The sequence below is a fragment of the Lepisosteus platostomus genome, chromosome 10, assembly GCF_059453375.1.
Source record: "Lepisosteus platostomus isolate fLepPlt1 chromosome 10, fLepPlt1.hap1, whole genome shotgun sequence".
Classification (NCBI taxonomy): domain Eukaryota; kingdom Metazoa; phylum Chordata; class Actinopteri; order Semionotiformes; family Lepisosteidae; genus Lepisosteus; species Lepisosteus platostomus.
Window position 1 is genome coordinate 37592447 of NC_142620.1, and position 21039 is coordinate 37613485.

Genomic DNA, 21039 nt, shown 5'->3' on the forward strand with positions numbered 1-21039 from the left:
AACTTGAGTCTGATGGTAAGGATAAAAATAAGTGAGGTTTATTTTGAGCAGGGCTGGCTGTAATCAAGTCTGGCTGTGTTCAATCAGCTGACTCTAAATTATCCCTTTAATTGGGTTGATTTAACTAGGGGGAACTGACTTTTTCACACAGTGACAGTTGGCGTTGGATAACTGTTCATTAAATAAATGAAATAAGTAAAAAGAAAAAGTGTTATTTGTTCACTCAGGTTCTCTTTATCTGATATCAGAATTTAGTTGAAGACCTTAAAACGTTCAGTGTCAATAATCTGCAATAATAGAGGAAATACTTTTCATGGCACTGTACATGTATAATATTAAGTATTTATGACATACTAAATCCTAAATAAAAAGTGATATATTATCTTTTTATTTCCATTAATACTTCAAGAACTTCTTTTGTATATATTTAAGTTTACAATTCTTGTAAGAGTTTTTGGTTGTGCTGACATATTATTACATAATAGTCATGCATGTCATGTGCATTAGCTGCTATCCTATTATATTGTAGAAATATTGTATTGTCTGTTATGTCACTAAACTGTACACATTGCCTTTGATATTGTTAATCCTTTGAGACTCCATGGCTTTGGAAGCATATGTCCGTTTAGTAATCAGTTAATTGAAGATGAAAAGTATTTAAGCAAAGAAGATAGCACTATTTTAATTTAACGTCAAAAGATAATTTCTCCTGTAATTATTTTCTTAAATATTACTTTCTAATCTGAGAGACATTAATTCAGTATATTTATGAAATTAGTTGAAGAACGTTCAGAAAAAATGTACTATACACATGAAACCAGTTTGGATATACAATTGAAATGCTATGTTTGGGTCATTGCAACAATTTTATTAACAGGCTGTTTCGTGTTCTTCCTAGGATTGTTGAGCGGGATGGGGGGCATTCGGGAATGTGAGTTATGTGAATCAGATTATGAATGAATAAAAGCATTTTATTGAAAACACATTTGCATTTGTTTGGGTGCTATACCAGCTGTACAGAAAATTAAAGTGCCCTTTTTCATTCAACGGGTCTGAGTCACTGTGTCCTCCCTATATACTGTAATAATGCCACAATTTGTCTTTTATGTGTCGCAAAAAACTGACTTGCATTAACAAAATATATTTACTAATCCTTTCGCCTGGCAATTGACCTGAATGCCCAACTACAGTATCTTGTTTCACAATCTGACAATGCAACGTAAATCGTTATTTTTGTCTTCTGCATAATAATGTTCACTTCTCTGTCCAGCATATTAATAATAATAATAATAATAATAATAATAATAATAAAAAACTTTATTTTATAAAGCGCCTTTAAAGGTGGCTTCTCAAAGCGCTTTACAGAATAATAACAACAATATTGTATTTCATTGCACTTTGACAGATCATCTTATAATCTTATAAATGTTGTCAGAATATCCCCCCCTCCAAACAAGAACAAAATTGCAACAATTTTATTCACAGGCTGTTTCAGTAACTTAAAGTATATATTTAAAGTTATAATTTAACAATATATGAAAATGTTTTATGATATGTCTATGTTGTGAATGTCTGTAGATTGTATCTTATTTTTAGTTTTTGTTTTGTTTCACGTTAATTTTATAAGGAGAGGGTCATAAAGAAGACTCCCTTACCCCCATCTTGATTAAAATCGCAAATGTGTGTTTCATAAAATACTTTTATTTTTTCACAATCTGGCAATGCCAGACAGAATTCACATTCACTGCGGTAAAAAGGCAGATCAGAAAATCAAGGAAAAAAAAAACAATTATCATGCCGGCATCTCAATGAAATTGCTTTAACTTTCTAATGCATTACTGTAACAGTGGCAAGCTTTTGATGTCTCCTGACTTGGTAGACAATGAACACATTCTACCCGTACATGAGAATATAATACAAATACACCAAGGGATTGGGTTGCGTTCCCATCACAAAAAAATCACAGCAACCACAGTATGGAGACAAAGACCTTTTACGGGAAAAGACGCGGTGCTTCTGCCACCCTGGCTTGCAAAGTGCGAAGGGTAAGCAAATACAGCAGGCTTCATCTGAAATACGCGATTATAACGCATATTACAAGGTATTATTGCCACATTGAATTATACAATGATATTAATTTAGGAACAGCATCAGAGATATTTTTTTAACTGCACTGCATCGAAGAGAATACCATAGCGCGTTTGTTTTTTACTCCCTGGTGGAAATGGGCTTCCATAAGAATCAGTATACTGTAGCTTCTGGGAAATACATTTTTCCTGCATTAAAGTTTAACCCGTTCAGAGCACCCTACATTACAAACTCCAAGCGTTTCAAGACCCTCACACCTGAAGAAGGATTCACAGTCGAAACGTTGCAGTATTGTATTGCAGTAAATGTTTATATCATTATATCTAATTTTTCATTTCTTTTTTAAAAATTAAAAAAATCTTTTGCCCAGCCCACGAGGGGGGGGGGTCTGCTCTCATTGAGTGTTGACACTCCTCCATACACTCAAGTGAAAAATTAATAACGCCAATGTAAACATCGTATTTACAATTTGTTGATAATAAAAATGTTAAGTTTTCTAAAGCTTTCTCAGTCAAGTATGATAATTTACCTAGGGAGCTGTGTAAGCATGTGTAGGCAGCACAAGATCAGCTAAACTGGGAAGATGCGACACTGAAGATATTATTAATAACCTTTTAAATCTGAAGGGAGATCTAAAGGGATCCACACGATACAGGTTCCTGCTACTGGAGCGATTCAGAGGGAAAGACGGTGACTATTCGTTGTTATTAAAAAATGACTTAGATTCAAACATGTTGTGATATTTAGAAATACAGATGCAGCTATTCAAAATGCACGGTACAAACCCACGGGCAACTACACACAAGCCACCACAGGGTACTGCGGTAAGTGATTGGCTGGCCAAAATGACCGACAGGGGCACTTGTGGTGCATTGGTCGGTAGTGAAAAGATTTAATTATTTAATGTCTTTACTGTGCACATTTTAGTATTGAATATTTATATGAAATTTTATCACTAAAGGGAAATTTTAGTAGCTGAGCATAAAAAGAAGAGGAGCATAACGCATCTGAAGGTCATAAACGATATTAATTTAGGAACATAAACATTACTATATGTAAACTGTACTGTGTATGGCTGGTCTTGGTAGTTTAAAGAAAAAATACACACCGGTCTTCCATTTCTCCCTAAACATTTTAAGCATGAAAGTTTTATGAAACGGTACCCAAACATGTGATTGCTGTATAGAATGAATTTTAATTTAAAAAAAATATTTAACACAAAAATTAAACTGTTTACATCTTCCGCCTGAGAACAGTCACCCGTTGCTACTCAACGCAGAAACACAGCCACTAACTAGCAAAGAGAGGACATTAGCTAGCCAATATGATAAAGAAATAAATGATTATTTTGTTTATTTCTTTTGCACATTTATTTGAACATTTCCATCGATTGTACAAGCACTTGGAAACTGTCCAATCCCTAGTTCATCAGGCATTTTCTTTTACGCTGCAGGCATTCTCCCGGTCTGGCGGTGGTCTGTGTCTTCTAGGATATAATGCCAGCGATTTTTTGTTAAATTTGGGTTTCCAATAACGCCACAGCAAACTCTTGTTTTTATATCCACTATAACAGACAATCTCCTTTGCTTTTAACCGAGCGTTTAATAATTTCCTAAAATGAAAATTATTTACTTTATTTCCCTCACGGGATCAATAAAAGTATCTATCATCTATCTATCTAAACTATGGGACAGAATTCTGGGGTCTCCCTATACCAGAGATTATGGTAGGGCTTCAGAATGGTGATTGGCTGACACCATCTGACACCACTCTGATTGGGGAAAAAAGACGTGCTGATCTGCTCTACATACCAGAAAGAGAATTTTTTTCTATTGGAAACGTGTATTTTAAAAGTTGAATTAAGAAGTAAAAACCTTACAGCGTACACAGATTTCTAAACTGATCAGGAGGAAGAAAAATCACCCGTGTTTCGTGCATAAAAAGTGGTTATTAACTATCAAAACCTGTTTTATTTATTTTATTTTTATTTAGATTAGGAGTTCCCGTCATCCCCATTCCCATTTAAATCACAAACCCGTGTTTAATTAAATGTCTTTTAACGTAAATCGTTATCTTTGTCTTCTGCATAAGAATGTTCACCACTCTGTCCAGCAAATTAATAATAAACTTTATTTTATATAGCGTTTTAAACGAATAAGTAATTAGATTGCTCATAAACCTAATAATTTATTCTACATAAACACAGCGTAATTGCTCTCTGAAAATTATTTTTCTTTTTATTTAGGCTCAGATTTCAACTATAGATTGTACACTATTTACTAGCAGTAAATACTGATGTTTTGCTCTCTCTTACCACAAAAATATTTAAAATAATGTATTGTAGCTGGGATGAACTTTTTTTCGAAAGTGTCTCTACCTGCTGCAACTCGGACACGGCATGGTTAAAGATGGCGACAACTCACGCACCCAGAGATGGGGTGGCGTCTTTCCGCCTCCATAACTAAAATGCCAAATAGGAGTAGTTTTTAATTCAGTTTGAATTATAACTGTACGTACTGTCTTTGTATTTGTCCAGAGCTTTAAAGAGAGGGCCTGCCAAAATTTTTCAGTGCCGTCGTCTGCGCTTTAAAGGTACCCCTGTCACGGAAGAATTTGACCTCGGAACGTTCACCCAGCGTAATTATTGTATTTCATTGCACTTTGACAGATTGTCTTTAAATCAATTGTTGTCAGAATATCCCCACCCCCAAACAAGAACAAAATTGCAACAATTTTATTAACTGGCTGTTCAGTAACCTAAAGTATATATTTAAAGTAATAATTTAACAATATATGTAAATGTTTTAAGATATGTTTATATTGTGGATGTCTGTAGATTGTATCTTATTTTTAGTTTTTGTTTTGTTTCACGTTAATTTTATAAGGGAATCTTGATTAAAATACTTTTATTTTTTCACAATCTAGTGATGCCAGACAGAATTTAAATTCGCCGCAGCCAAATGGCCTTGCAGATCAGATAACAATGAACAAAACAATTATCGTGACCGGCTCCTCAATGGAATCGCTTTAACATGCCAATGCGTCGGTGTAACACTCTGTGTCTACAGTACATTGTGAACAAACCGGTTTCACAGGTATTTTCAACCCCCAACCACTGTTGTTTCATTGGTTGTTATCCTGTAAAGCGCTTTGAGGAGCCACCTTTTAAGGCGCTATATAAAATAAAGTTTATTATTATTATTATTAATATTGATAATATTTTTCCTCCCAGAACTTGTAAATTGTTGTTGTTATTGTTGTTGTTATCCTGTAAAGCGCTTTGAGAAGCATACTGTCCAGCTTGTCAGGTGCATTCTAACAACAAGTGATTATAAGACGATCTGTCAAAGTGCAATGAAATACAATGTGCTGGACAGTATGCTTCTCAAAGCGCTTTACGGGATAACAACAATAACAACAACAATTTTACAAGTCCTGGGAGGAAGAATATCATCAATATTAATAATAATAAACTTTATTTTATATAACACCTTTAAAGGTGGCTTTAAAAAAAAAATTAAATGCATTTGCATTTGCACACAGAGCAGTGTTTACGTGAACATGGAGATGCCATACTGAATAATTCCTGCACACAACCATTGCAGTGGAGTTTGCATCATTTGGCAGGGCTATGATTCATACAAGTGGTGGTGGATTTGGAGACAAAATGTATTTACATTGGGTTGCTGTAAGTGGAGCACTAATAAGCCCAAAGCTCTACTTATTATTTTACAAGAGGATGCACCTGACAAGCTGGACAGTATGCTTCTCAAAGCGCTTTACAGGATAACAACAACAATAGCAACAACAATTTACAAGTTCTGGGAGGAAAAATATGATCAGTTTTAATTATAATAATAATAATAAACTTTATTTTATATAGCGCCTTTAAAGGTGGCTCCTCAAAGCACTTTACAGGAAAACAACCGATGAAACAACAGTGGCTGGGGGTTGAAAATACCTGTGAAACCAGTTTAATTCGTCACAGCCAGCACTCCCGCAGAGAGTGATGAAAACTGCGCAGCGTCAGGCAAATGCACATTAATATGTTGGGCTTTTGGGGTCGGGTGGATTTGCGCCCTACAGTTCAACCTGCGGTACCGCTGTGTACTGTACATACAGTACGAACATGTGTTATTTTGAAATATAAAAAATTTCAATATACTTTAGGAGAAATTGAGTATTGGTGTGTATTTTTTCTTTAAAATACCAATAACAGCAACATACAGTTTACATAATATGTTTATGTTCCTAAATTAATATTGTTTATGACCTTTATGACCTTTGTTATGCTCCTCTGCATTTTATGCTTAGCTACTAAAATTTCCCTTTAGTGGTAAAATTCCATATAAATATTCAATACTAAGCTGATTAAAATGTGCACAGTAAAGAGATTAAATGATTGAATCTTTTCACTAACGACTAATACACCACATTATCTTCCGTGTCGCATTAACATTGGAATGTTTTTTTTTACAAGTGTCAAAAGAAGCGGTACACAACCTGTCTCCTCTATAACTCTTCAGTTTACAGAGAAATTCCACCAGAGCCTCACAACATTGTCCAATAATACTCTTCTTGTGTTTAATTTTTAGTTAAGCAGGAATTGAGCTACAGACCATAACAGACCAGAAAACAGAATCCACCTGCGATTCGGGTGTTAACAAAATGTGTTTACAAAGAAAGTGAAATACAGTAATACTACCAGCTATATAGATACATAGATTTAAAAATTTAGATCCTTAAATTAATATCATGATTAATTTATTTAGATACATGCTTCTCGATTATAAAACAGATAATTGTGGTCCTGGAATCTGACTGGCTGACACCCTTCTGAAGCGGTACCATAATCTCTGGTATACAGATGCCCCTGAAATTTGACTTGTAACTGTGTGATAAATTTTAAAGACGTAGATAAAAAGGCTTGGATTCTCATGTATCTGGTACAAGTATCTTTTAAAACAGTCTTTGTTGTGCTCTTGAGGATCCTTGTGATATTTTGAGCTCTTGTTGAATGATAAGTGTTGCAGTTTAAATAATTTTCGTTGTTAGAAATTATGAAACGCTCTGTTAAAAGCAAGGGAGTTTTTATGTCCGTTATACTAAAAGAAAATGCCAGATGAACTAGGGATTGGACAGTTTTTCAGTGCTTGTATTATCGATGGAAATGTTCAAATAAATGTGCTAAAGAAATAAACAAAAAAGTAATTTATTCCTTTATCATATTGGCTAGCTTATGTCCCGTCCTTGTTAGTTAGATCAACGAAATGCTGTGTTGTTACTTTTTGTCGATGAAAAAATAAAGTCTTTTCATTTAAAATGATGGTTACAAATAATGTGCACCAGCGTAATACTTTGAGCTTGTCCAAGGTCATTCATTATTAATAATAAGAGTAATATGTTCGGTAAAGGCTTTGATGCATAAAATATTTCTGCATAATTAAAATATTTATGATAAAGGTAGGTTGTGTACTTTTGCCCAACTGAGCAATCTTGCTTTCATAAAATATACCAACTTTTTAATGACTGATGATTAACATGCTGTAATACACAGTTTGAATTTAAAAGCTCAAATGCTGTACATGAGAGGTTAAGCTTTATTTGCTCCTCCTGGTGGTTTTACAAGAAGATTCCGGATACTTTCCGGTATGACGTCAAATGACGCGATACACCGCGTGATACTGCGTGAAACTGCATTTTGATGCGACACGCCTACCAGGGTATACCGCGAAATACCCCACCCATTTTGAATGGCTGCATCTGTATAAAAAAGTCAATAGAGTATCAATAATATTGCTATTTTAGTTTTTCAAAGGAATGTTTGTTAAAAGAAAACTCGTGGTACTAGCTGGATTTGAACAGCAGACCTCTTGGTTATAAGTCAGGAACTTAAACCATCACGCCACTAACACAGTCACATGACAAGTTGTGAAACAGCTGTACACATATCAATAGATATGTGTATATGCTACTGTTTGTGTTACAGTACATGAATATAATTATATTGTTATTAATTTCGTTAGATATGCGATTCCATATTATATTCCCTATTAATTAAATTCTAAAAGTATGCTTGTTTACTCCGGTATCGAGTGTCTTTGCAGAAAAGCTTAAAACTATCACTTTTCTCACAAAGTTCTGTATACTGTATAAACGCACAGTAACATGGTCAGAGGGAGCAAGGAACACGTAAAAACGTTTCCAAAATAACCACATGTAAGACTTTGATGCTTAAAATGTTAAGGGAGAAATGAAATACTGGTGTGTATTTTTTCTTTAAAATACCAAGACCAGCCATATACAGTACAGTTTACATACAGTAATATGTTTATGTTCCTAAATTAATATATTTTATGAGTATGTGAAAGGCATGGCGAATCGGAGATTCTCAAGAATTACTTTGTATAATTGGAAACAAATGTGTGATCGGATCAACGAAATGCTGTGGTGTTACTTTTTGTCAATGAAACAATTAAGTATTTTCGTTTACAAAGACGGTTTGTAAAGAATGTGGACCAGGGTAATATTTTGAGTAATTAGCTTGTACAAGGTCATTAATTATTAATACTATTAGTAATGTAGCGTTGCCATAGCCGGCCCAGGGACGCCAAAAATGTAATGTAGTGTGCTCTCTGAAGGCACCAGTTCTGTAGGGTTTGGGCATTTACTGGGACAATTATTAATTGTAGCAGTAAATCACAAAATTGATTCTTTTGATGGCTTTAGAATCCAACCATGCGACATAGCTCAAACAACGCACACACACAGGTACTAATACACGAGGATACATTTATTAATACATAGAATATGCATATAAACCTAACAGATCTTATCGAGAGGGTTATCAGAATACAAAAGGTACATATTCAGTCAGTTACAAAGTGTTATACATATCAAGAGGACATACGTTCAGTATATCATTCATTTAGACCGTTTCGTAAATGAACTTGGTTATAAGTTCTACATTAGATACTCAAAACAAGTACATAACTCTTAGGAATTAAATTGATATCAACTGGTTGGGATAACAATTGAATTCTCGAGCTGTAATGCATTGAAGTTGAATACTCATCCAATCTCTGGGGATTCAGATCTCCTGCGGGCACAAAGAAACAGTTGCAGGCTGTTGCTGTCCAATCCACGCTCTCTGGCTGTGTGCCAGGCTGTGCTGTGCGACTTGCGACGGTGCGCTGCTGATGCTCACTGACCGGCTAGTTAGTGTTGGCTTTAACTAGCACAGTTTGTGCACAGGAGAAAAGATGACTGTGGGTCCCAGCAAGTCAGGAAGAGGACCGGTTCGTTCTGATGAAGAGCTAGTTCTGAATAGTGATTCAGCTGTCCACAGTTCTGACCTGTTCACGAGGCCTGCTAACGTCGGGTGGATCCTCTGGTTACTCTCTGGCAACCTCCGCTCTAGACTCTTAGAACAAAGGAAAGTTCTGGCACTCGGACACACTGGCCGTTCCGTGGTTGTCCGGGCTGAGTCTCAGGATGGTCAGGAGGCACGCTACGAGAATGTCCTGCCCTTGGGAGCCTTCTGCTCCTGGGCTGTCCTGCCCTGGAATTCTCCTTTGAATTCCCTTTAGAATAGTCCACAGAATTCTCCACTGAATCTCACTGAATCTCTTCTAAATCTCTCAGGCTCTCTGTGTTGCCTGTTTTTACCTGGAGGAACTTCAGCTCGTTGATTGGCTGAAAGTTCCATGGGCATCAGAGTCCCACGTGGGTTCCTCGGCCCTACCAGTCCCTGATTGGTTGATCAAGGTGAGATATGCGTCACTTACTCCTGACACTTAGGAATGCAGTCCAGATGTCCATCTGGCACTCCCTAGACAGATAGGCGCCAATGGATGACCATTGATCATGATAGCCAGGCTTAGCTAAGTGCATCCCCCTTTGGGAGCTGTCCTAGGAAACCTTATCAAAGGAAACCTTAAATCAGCCTGCATGAATAGTTTCTCTGTGGCTGCACCACAGAGATGAACAGAGAGATGTGGCCTCCTTTGGGAAAGCTCAGAACACTTAATTCTTTCTTATTATTAAGCCTTGCCGCTACAGTAATATCTTTGGTAAAGACTTTGTAAACTAAGATATTTCTGAATAATTACAATATTTATGAGAAAGGTGGTAGGTTGTGTACTTTTGTCCTACTGAGCAATCTTGCTTTCATAAAATATACCAATTTAAATGTATAATGATTAACATACTGTAATACACAGTTTAAATTTAAAAGTCTAAAGAGTATACAACTTAAATTCTTAATTGAATAAAGATTGTCCCTCAGCAGTGTTTGGGAGTCAAAACCTGGTGTTTTCTGATGACAGCTCAAACGCTGTACATGAGAGGTTGAGCTTTATTAGCTCCACCTGGCGGTAATTCCGGATACTATTATCTTACTTGCGGTATTTTACGGTATGACGTGTTATACCACGACACGCCCACCGCGTTTTACCGCGGCATACCCCGCTCGCTTTGAATGGCTGCATCTGTATAAATTAAAATTGTAAATTTATATTGTACTGTAAATCACTCCATAAATGTTTGGCAAGTGCACAAAACTATCAATTATAATTTGCATAATCATTGCAAATGTAGATTTAATCACAATTTTAGTTTGTTTAGCTTGTTCATAATACATATACCTGAATACATATACAATACATATACAAGAATTGTAATTTTGAGTGCCACACCCGTAAAGTGGCCAAAAGGAAAGGGGTTGGCTCAGACAATAACTTTATGTTCCATGATATAATGTTGAGTACAATCCTGCACATTGCATGTCAGATAATCTGTATTTGTCATCAACAGAAAAGTAACTGGAACTGATTTGATCAATGTTAATAACAAATTGATCCAATGATGAGCCATGAAACACAGCCACCTAGTATAATATGTATTAAAAACAAGAGATTTCAAGACAACCATAACTGCACAGAAAGAAAAGGGTGACTTGGAGAAATCCTTGATATTTTAATTAGTATTGTAGTAATGTGTTTTGAATGTATTATTTATTAGAAATTAGAAATTAATAATTGGAACAGTAAATTGCAAGTGTGCTTCGAGGTCTGTTAGGAATCAATAAAACACAATAATAATGAGTCACACACATATAGTAGATTCTAAATATACAATATGCAATGTATTCATACAACACCAAAATATGCATAGCAAACCAAAAAGGGTAAGGGTGAAAAATGCTTGCTGTTTCACCCAGCTCTGTTCACAAAGAATTAATAACGTCAGAGTTAGTACAGCATATAATGTTTATATGTGTGTCACACATATATGTTTTGCTTTATACTGTATTGGATTGCATTGTATTTTTACTGATATTACATTGATTATACAAATCTTGAAAAATCAACTGAATGTTTTATGTTCTCTGTATTATATTGTTTTCATTGTCCTCTCACTGAATGCATAGGAAAAAATCCACTGTATGTTGACAGTAAAATAGATTCATATTCAGCAGATTTAGATGGGGCTGGTTTCATAACACTAGTCCAATTTGTCTCTGTGCCAGAGATGTCCCAGGGAGGGAAGAAAGCTTCAATTTGCCGCTGAAAACATATCCTCAAGGAAACAGCATGGAGCTGAACATCAGTTATTTTAAAACAGTCTCTGCACAGTGTCTGATTTGGCTCTGACCACAAGTGAGGTAAGTGGGGAGAACTCCACCTGAGTTTATCTAGGCTATAGCTCTGCTCTGATATGCTCTGATATTCAGGCTGTTGACTAAAGGGTCCAACTGTATTAATATTCCTGATCAAGTGAAATAATTTGTTTACGACACTCAAGATTTCTATCTTTCTGTCTTGGAAAGAATTCTGTTTATAAACAGAATCACTCTTTTAGTGCCTATTCAAACATTGTACAAGACCAGGTTTTCCTTTTTGCTTGCAGGGACTGGTGAGCAGGAAGGGCCACTTTACATCACAATTCACACAATCTCTCGTTCTCGTCCATGGTGAGACCAGCAGTTTAAGACAACATGGCAACCATACAGTACAGGTAATGGTTTATTCCATGCTGAAAGGAAAATAAAAGAGACACAGTATTTCAGCCTTGGACCTTTGGAGCCTTCTTCAGGAATAAACCTTTACCCATTCCTACATCCTTGCATCCTACACATGCTGACGCAGCTATCTACTTGAACTTTTTCAACCATGCATTTAGTTCAGAAAGTTCATTCTGTGTTAAATTTAAAAAATGAGTACAATTCCCCTATACTATTAATACATTTCTTCTGTTACTGAGATTTAATACCCCATCTAAGAAATTGGGACTGCAGCTCCCCTTTAATAACCATGGTAAACCTAATCAACAGATAAATGATTCAGTGTGTATATAGCAGTTATAAAATGGATAGATGGATTAATGAGCAACAGTGTTATAGATTATTTATTAATATATACCCTGCAATATTGAATTTGCCAGCTGCTTTTTTTAAGATTTAGCTCTTTAACAATGACTCAAAAAGTAGACATGTCAGCACAGTGCTTCGGTATGCTGATCTGCAAAGCCAATCATTGTTTGACACACTGCAAGCCCCACAGCACTGGTAGGTATGGTATACTATAGTGGGATTAGTATGTTGTCTCTCCCTGATGTCACTGTAAACATCTTTTTTATACTTAACAAATATATTAATCTTCTAATACATTTCAAAGAGGACATAACAGTTTATTCACAGTTTTAAAATGGTACAGTATAATACACAACAATCTAGAAATATAAATGAATTATAAACTTAGACCTATATATATATATAAACTGTATATGTCATACGTTGACATGATGTATATTTTAAAATGAATAAGCTGTTCTAATTGTGTATTGTATATTTTGATATCTGAGAAACATGATAGCTGAAAGCTGAGAAACGTTGTTTTGTTCTGACATTCGCTAGTATAATTTCACTGTGTTAAAAGGTACAATGTACAGTAAGCTTGAATTTATCAAGCTGAAGAAGTCCTTGCTCCATTGAAGCTATTGTTGACTCCTATCAAACTTTGCAGAGCATATCGGTCTAAAAGTAAAAAAAACAAAAACAAGATTCCCTGAATAAGTGAATAAGAGATTAAACAATACAGAACCTAAAATATTTACACTTTTTTTTTTTCCTGTTGGGTCCTTCCTCCAACAGCAGGGGCTCCAAAGCATCAAGTGTTGTGTACTTACTAATGGGCCTCCCCTATCTCAGTTTCTCTCTGGCCTGCAAGAGACGAAAACAAACAACACAGACATGTCTTCATAACTCTTATAACTCTTTATGTACAGGTAACAGTGCTGTGAGCCCAAGCAGATAATTCCCGGTACAAAGATTTATAGCAGGATAAATTAATCCTCCTGACACCCATCCTGCAGTTAGCTGATTAGCTCACTTTTCCTAACTTAAAGAGGTGCTGTGATGGCACAGATCATTCCCTGATTTCTGTTTGCAGTCTCAAACATACACCCCTGTAGACATATTATTGAAGTAATATGTCTACAGCAGACCCCCCCAGCAGACACCATCACCAAGTATGCTGACGATACCAGTCGTGGGCCTGATCACTGACAATGATGAGACTGCCTACAGGGAGGAGATAAAACAACTCGCAGACTGGTGCCGAACCAACAACCTATGTCTCAACATCAGCAAAACCAAAGAGCTGATTGTTGACTTCAGAAGACAAGGAAAAGTTCACTCCCCCATCTACATAGAAGGGTCTGCGGTGGAGATGGTGAATAACTTTAAATTCCTAGGCGTTCACATCTCTAAGGACCTTACATGGACACTGAACACCTCCAGTCTCATCAAGAAGGCACAACAGCGGCTGTATTTCCTGAGAAGGCTGAAGAAAATACACCTGCACCCACTGATCCTCACCAACTTCTACAGATGTACGGTGGAGAGCATACTGACCAGCTGCATCACAGTTTGGTACGGCAACTGCACCGCATCCGACTGTAAGGCACTACAGCGGGTGGTCAAAACTGCCCAACACATCATCGGCAGTGCCTTACCATCCATCCAGGAAATATACAACACCAGGAGTCTGAAAAAAGCCACCAAAATTATGTCTGACCCCACTCACCCCAGTCAAAACTTGTTTGTTCCCCTACCATCTGGCAGAAGGTTCCAGTCACTCCAGTCGCACACAACTAGACTCCAAAATAGCTTCTTCCCCAGAGCTGTCAAGTTGGTGACGCCCCCACTCCCTTCCACCTTATTATGATCTCTCCTAACATCCTCCTGTACCCACAACCACTGTACTCAAACACCACCACACACACGTAAGCCAAAATTGTACTGTCCCCTCGATAGCCCAGTAAAATTGTAACAGGCATAATAATATTTAATATTTATTAATTAACCATACTACTTTTAACCATACTATTTTTTTGCACTGTTCCAAGAGTTACCTTGCACTGTTTTTGTCCTGTTAAATTTTCTCTGTTTGCGGAATTTTGCACGGTTTTGATTACTTGATTACATGTTATTTATGTTATGTTATTACATGTTACTAGTATTGCTATTGTGTAACTGTCTATTGTCTTATCTTCTGTCCTATTTATATAATGCACATGAGTGACTAATGAGAAACACTTTTCATTATACTATGCACCTGTGTAAGTTTAATGACAATAAAGTTTAATTGAACTGAATTAGTATGAGTTATATACATATCTTTACAGTCTTTAAATTCAGGATTTTTTTTCCTTTGCTACTATTCCTGCAACTCGCAGTGAATTTGAATCTAAGAATAATTACCTTGGCACTAGTTAATAGCAGTCAGGGAGAGAGCTGCAATGGACTACTTTAAACACTAAGACTGATTAATTAGATTTTGTTCAAGAACTCCAACCAAGCAGAATGAGTACAGGGTGGTGCAGGAGGTAGAAAGCTAAACTGATGTGTGGTACATGTGGTAAAACACATGACATGCCATTGAATGAATAAAGGGGTATTGTGAGACTCAGATAGATAGCAGAGGCAGGCATTCCAACATGGAAACACGATAGCCAGAGAAGGTTGGAGGCTAAATCAGAAAAGCTGGAAAATGATCAAATATAGGCCTTATTCCCTTTCCCAGCTTAAGAAATTGAAAGTCTACAATATATAGCTATTGTATACCATATTGTAGCTCCAACATGTTTTAAAGCTCTCAGATTTGGAAGTAGTTTGCTGGATACTAATCATTCCACGTAAGATATGTGGGTGAAAGCCAGTTAAGTTCCTTCTACAATAGCTGCAGTGAATACATTTGAAGATTGTCCTTATTCTTGTGTCCTGAGAGTTATCTTCCCCACTACAATGAAAATTTCAGTCATTTTTCCCCTTTCAACTGTTGCATATTTGTGTGAAACACACTCCATAGGCACTTACATGATAAGCAAACAGATCCCAACAAAGATACTGTATAAATACATTTACATTTGAATTAACTTCAATAACATGTCCCAGTGACTGTTGTGAAGGGAAAAGTCTGTACTTTTGTTCCATTTGAAGTGCACTTTCTTCCTGCATCTACCATAAGTATTATTACTAAGTCGTTAGTTCCAGTTAAGTTCATTGACTTTATTATTTTACAGTATGTTATTGCCATAACACCCAGTTGCATGAAATTTGGTTTGGTGAGCTCATACATTTAAAGACATACTACACAAATATACTACAAAAAGCCGATAATAGACACCATCCTCCCAACACATTCACAAACCATCCTAAACACACACAAGTAATAAAATAAATTACAATAAGACACATAATAGTGGAGCATGATAGAATACCAATGAGCCGTGCAAAAAAGTCAGAATTAAAGGTTGGTGCTGGTATGAAACCTGACAGTCCTTGTCCTAGACCTAAACTGCTTACCAGAGGGGAGAAAACTAAAAAGAAGTTGGGTAGGGTGGGAAGGGTTGTGTTTCAGTCTAGAGACATGTGAGGCCACAGGGGAATATGGATCCTCCAGTTTTGGAGGTGACATACATTACTATTTCTAGCTTGTCCTTAGCAGAAGTGTTGCCATAACACACAGTGATGGAGAACTTCAAACACTCTCAATGACAGAATAGTAGAAAGGGTCATTGCTTCCTATGACACTCCAAACTTCTTTAACCAACTAAGAAAGAACAGCTTCTGGAAAGCTATCCTGACCATAATGGATGTGTTAACCTCCCATTTTAGAGTGTTGGAGATTCTGGTAGCCAGGAGCTGAAAATTCACAACCATCTCTACAGCTGACCTTTGATGTGTGGTGGGGAGTGTGCTTTCTTGCTTTCCCTAGAGTCGATCACAAGTTTCTTTTAATTGAGTTCTAGGTTGTTTAGATTGCACCATTCAACTAATTCAGCTATGTCATTCCTGTATACCAACTCAACATTGTTTGCTGAGCCCTATTAGAGTAGTATCATCACCAAACATGAAAATTATGACTGAATCTGACTGTGAAATACATTTGTGAACAGAGAGTAAAGGAGAGGTAATATGAGCTCCTGTGCTCAGGGTGAGGGGTTTAGAGATGGTATCCTGCAGCTTCACCAACTGTTTCCTATCAGAAAGAAGATCTAATAGCTCATAACACAAATTTTGATTAATATCCATCTCTTCTAATTTATAAAAAAGCTTGAGAGGGATGATTGTATTAAAAGCAATAAAGAGGATCCAGCATAAATATAATTGAGCATCATCTATTTGGAGACTGCATTATCCACTGACTGATCTGTTTGCTCTGTGGCAATGGGTCCAAGCAGCATGGGTCACATGGGTCCAAATAAATGTTAGAGAAAATTGGCTGGAGTCACTCTTAAAACTTTTGTAATAGCAGAAGTCAAGGCTACTGCTCTATAGTCATTGAGGCAAATGAGAGAAACAATAAGGGAAACAGATGCAGCCTCTCAGATTGCAAATTAAAACTAATTACAGCGTCAAAACAACTTTCCCATACCACCGTAAAATGCCCAAAGAAATATTAAAGACACAAAGAAGGTAGTGTGCAGAACACCAAAAACAAAAACACTGAAAGGAAATTGTGCTGTTAGCTCATCCTTTGTGAATTATCTTAATTATTTTTTAGGAAAGTTTGGCACCGTGCATTTTAGAGATAAATGTAATGAGATAATTGAGGGGATTCTCATAAATTCATCTATACAGCTGACTGACACAGAGGTTGTTAAGTGTCTCTCCCAGATTAAACCACACAAGGGACCTGGCCTAGACGGTTTCCAGGGAAAGGTGTTGTAGGTGTGTGCTAGTCCTGTGGTTCTCAAACTGTGGTACACATACTACTCGTGGTAGGCAGAGTGCCCATAGGTGGTACACCAGATGACCCTGGAAATTTGTTGCGTGCACTGAAAAAGTGGGAATTAAAAATTGTATAATTAAAAATTATGTAAATTTTTCATCTGTGATTTACTTAATTGGTTTCAGAAAGCTTGAGACTTGTTTTCCTATTTTGTATTTTAATAAAATTAGTTTATGTGTCAAATACGCAGCCTATGTACTTAGCTACAGATGCAGCCATTCAAAGTGCGCGGTACAGACACCGCGGTACAGATACCGCAGGTATGATGACACGGGGTACCGCGGTGCGTGATTGGTTGACCGACAGGGGCACTCGTGGTCCGTTGGTCTGTCGTAGAAAGACTTACTGTAAACGTCTTTACTGTGTCCGTTGTAGATATTGAATTTTACCACTGAAGGGAAATCTTAGTAGCTGAGCATAAAAAGAATAGGAGCATACTGTAACGCGTGTGAAGGCCATAAACGATATTAATTTTGGAACGTAAACATACAGTATATAGCTGGTCTTGGTACTTTAAAGAAAAAAATACACACCGGTATTCCATTTCTCCCTAAACATTGTAAGCTTCGAAGTCTTTAACTAACGTGATACTGGAGTCAACAAGCATACTTTTTGAATTTGATTAAAAGGGAATATAATATGGAATCGCGTATCTAAAGAATTTAATAACGGTATGATTATATCCGTGTACTGCGGCAGGGCTGACTCAAAATTGGTCAGTCTAAAACTCACTTTTGGTGATAAGAAATTGTTCCATTAAAGTCTGTGAAAAACTAATAATTTAATATTTTTTTAATCTTCCCTATATTTTGAATCACATATCTACAAAGTCTGCTGCACATTGTTCTTCCATTTGCAAACAGATTTACAGATGCAGCCATTCAAAGTGCGCGGCACAGACACATACCGGAGGTAATTGGTTACGGCCTCGCGCGATGACACAAAATACCGCGGTACATGATTGGTTGACTGACAGGGGCACTCGTGGTGCGTTGGTTGGTCATAGAAAGATTTAAATGTCTTTACAGTGCCCGTTTTAGTATTGAATATTTATATGGAATTTTACCACTGAAGGGAAATCTTAGTAGCTGAGCATAAAAAGAATAGGAGCATAACGCATTTGAAGGCCATAAATGACATTAATTTTAGAACATAAACATACAGTATTACAGTATACAGATGCAGCCATTCAAAATGGGTGAGGTATTTCGCGGCATATCATGCAGTTCACGTGTGTCACGTGGCTAACTATCCGGCGTCGCCTTGTAAAACCGCCAGGGGGAGCTTAACCTCTCATGTACAGCATTTGAGCCTTTAATTTTGAACTGTGTATTACAGCATGTTAATCATCAGTCATTAAAATGTTGGTATATTTTCTGAAAGCAAGATTGCTCAGTTGGACAAAAGTACACAACCTACCTTTATCAGAAATATTTATGCATCAAAGCCTTTATTGAAGATATTACTAATAGTATTAATAATGGATGACTTTGGACAAGCTGTATACTCAAAGTATAATTTCTTTAGCACATTTGTACAAGCACTTGGAATCTGTCCAAGCCATACTTTGTCAGGCATTTTGTTTTACTTCAACGGGCATAAAAACTTCCTTGCTTTTAACAGGGCGTTTCATAATTTCTAACTACGAAAATGATTTAAAATGCGACACCTATCATTCAACTAGAGCTTAAAATATCACAAGGATCCTCAAGAGCACAGCAAAGAGTGTATTAAAAGACACTTGTATTTATCAATGCTTTCTTTTCCGTATACCAGATTTTATGGAACCACTTCAGAGGGGTGTCAGTCAGTCAGATTCCAGGAATCGGCACTTTAAAGGAAAAATACACACCGGTATTCCATTTCTCCCTAACGATTTTAAGCATCAAAGTATTTAACTAGCATGTGAAATAGCGTGTGAAAAAGTGGTAGTTTTAAGCTTTTCTGCTAATATGATATGGAATCGCGTATCTAAAGAATTCGTGTGCTGCGACAGGGCTGTGTAGGGCTGTTTCGCCTGCCTGATCATGCGAGCTGTCTTGTAGCCTACTGGTCTAGGTGCGTGACTACCAACTGGCAGGTTGTGTGTTCGAATCCAGCTGGTGCTGGACTTTTCAATTTTATTTATTTATTTTTTAATCGCGTAACATAAACATATTACCGTATGCAAACTGTACTGTATACAGTATGTATATGTATATTTAATGTCTTAACTGTGCCCGTTTAATTGAATTAAAAAAAATTATTTAACACGAACATTAAGCTGTTTACATCTTCCGCCTGAGAACAGTCACCCGTTGCTACCCAACGCAGAATGGTGATTGGCTGACACTATCTGACACCCCTCTAATTGGAGAAAAAAGACGTGCTGGTTTGCTATACACACTGTGCCAGGAAGAGGATTTCTTTCTATTCAAAACATGTATTTTTAAAGTTTAAGAAGTAAAAACCTTACAGCGTACACAGATTTCTAAACTGATCAGGATCGTTATCTTTGTCTCATGCATAATAATGTTCACCGCTCTGTCCAGCAAATTAATAATAAACTTTATTTTATATAGCGTTTTAAACGAATAAGTAATTAGATTGCTCATAAACCTAATCACTTGCTTTTTCTTTTTATTTAGGCTCAGATTTCAACTATAGATCGTATTATTAATAACCATAATAACAACCAACCAACAAAAACAACCATATAAACATAATGGTGGTGCTGGACCTTCCAGTTTTATTTATTTTTTAATCGCGTAACATAAACATATTACCGTATGCAAACTGTACTGTATACAATATGTATATGTATATTTAATGTCTTAACTGTGCCCGTTTAAGTATTGAATATTCATATCTAATTTTACCACTGAAGGGAAATCTTAACATAAACATACAGTATATGGCTGGTCTCGGTACTTTAAAGAAAAAAATACACACTGGTATTCCATTTCTCCCTAAACATTGTAAGCTTCGAAGTCTTTAACTAACGTGATACCGGAGTCAACAAGCATACTTTTAGAATTTGATTAAAAGGGAATATAATATGGAATCGCGTATCTCAAGAATTTAAAGACCAGACAATCGCAAACTCGTTTTCAATAAAATTATTTTATTCATTCAGCTGTTTGTGAGAGGGACATCCAGCAGGGAGAGACACACACACCGGTTTTCATTGACAAAATTGTTTTTTTTTTCAATTCCTCTTGTCTAACAGGAATGTTTTGTTTGTGGACAGACTGTTAGACAAGAGGAAAAGACCGCCTCCTCCTACGAAGCATTTCGTTGATCCGATCACGAATTCTTTTCCAGTCGTACGCAGCAAGGGTTGAGAATCTCCGATTCACCATCGTACTAATGGTTTCCCGGAGATTGCAAGGCAAGGCACTTTTGCCTCTGGACCCATCGAAATTTACAGACGTGGTCCACCCCCAGTAAATTTCATAAGTCACAAGATTTCGAAACACGAGGGCGGCGTAGCGGTCGGCTCTTGCTTTCCCGTCTATGCCGATGCACTGCAAGTACAACCCCCCCTCCATCTCCTGGGTGATGGGTAGCAGTTGGACATCTGGGAGAATTATTCGTCCCACTGGCATCTGTGAATTCCGCTGTGCTTCCTGGGGGGAGATAGCCGGCGGGGACAGCATCAACAGATTCCTGCGTG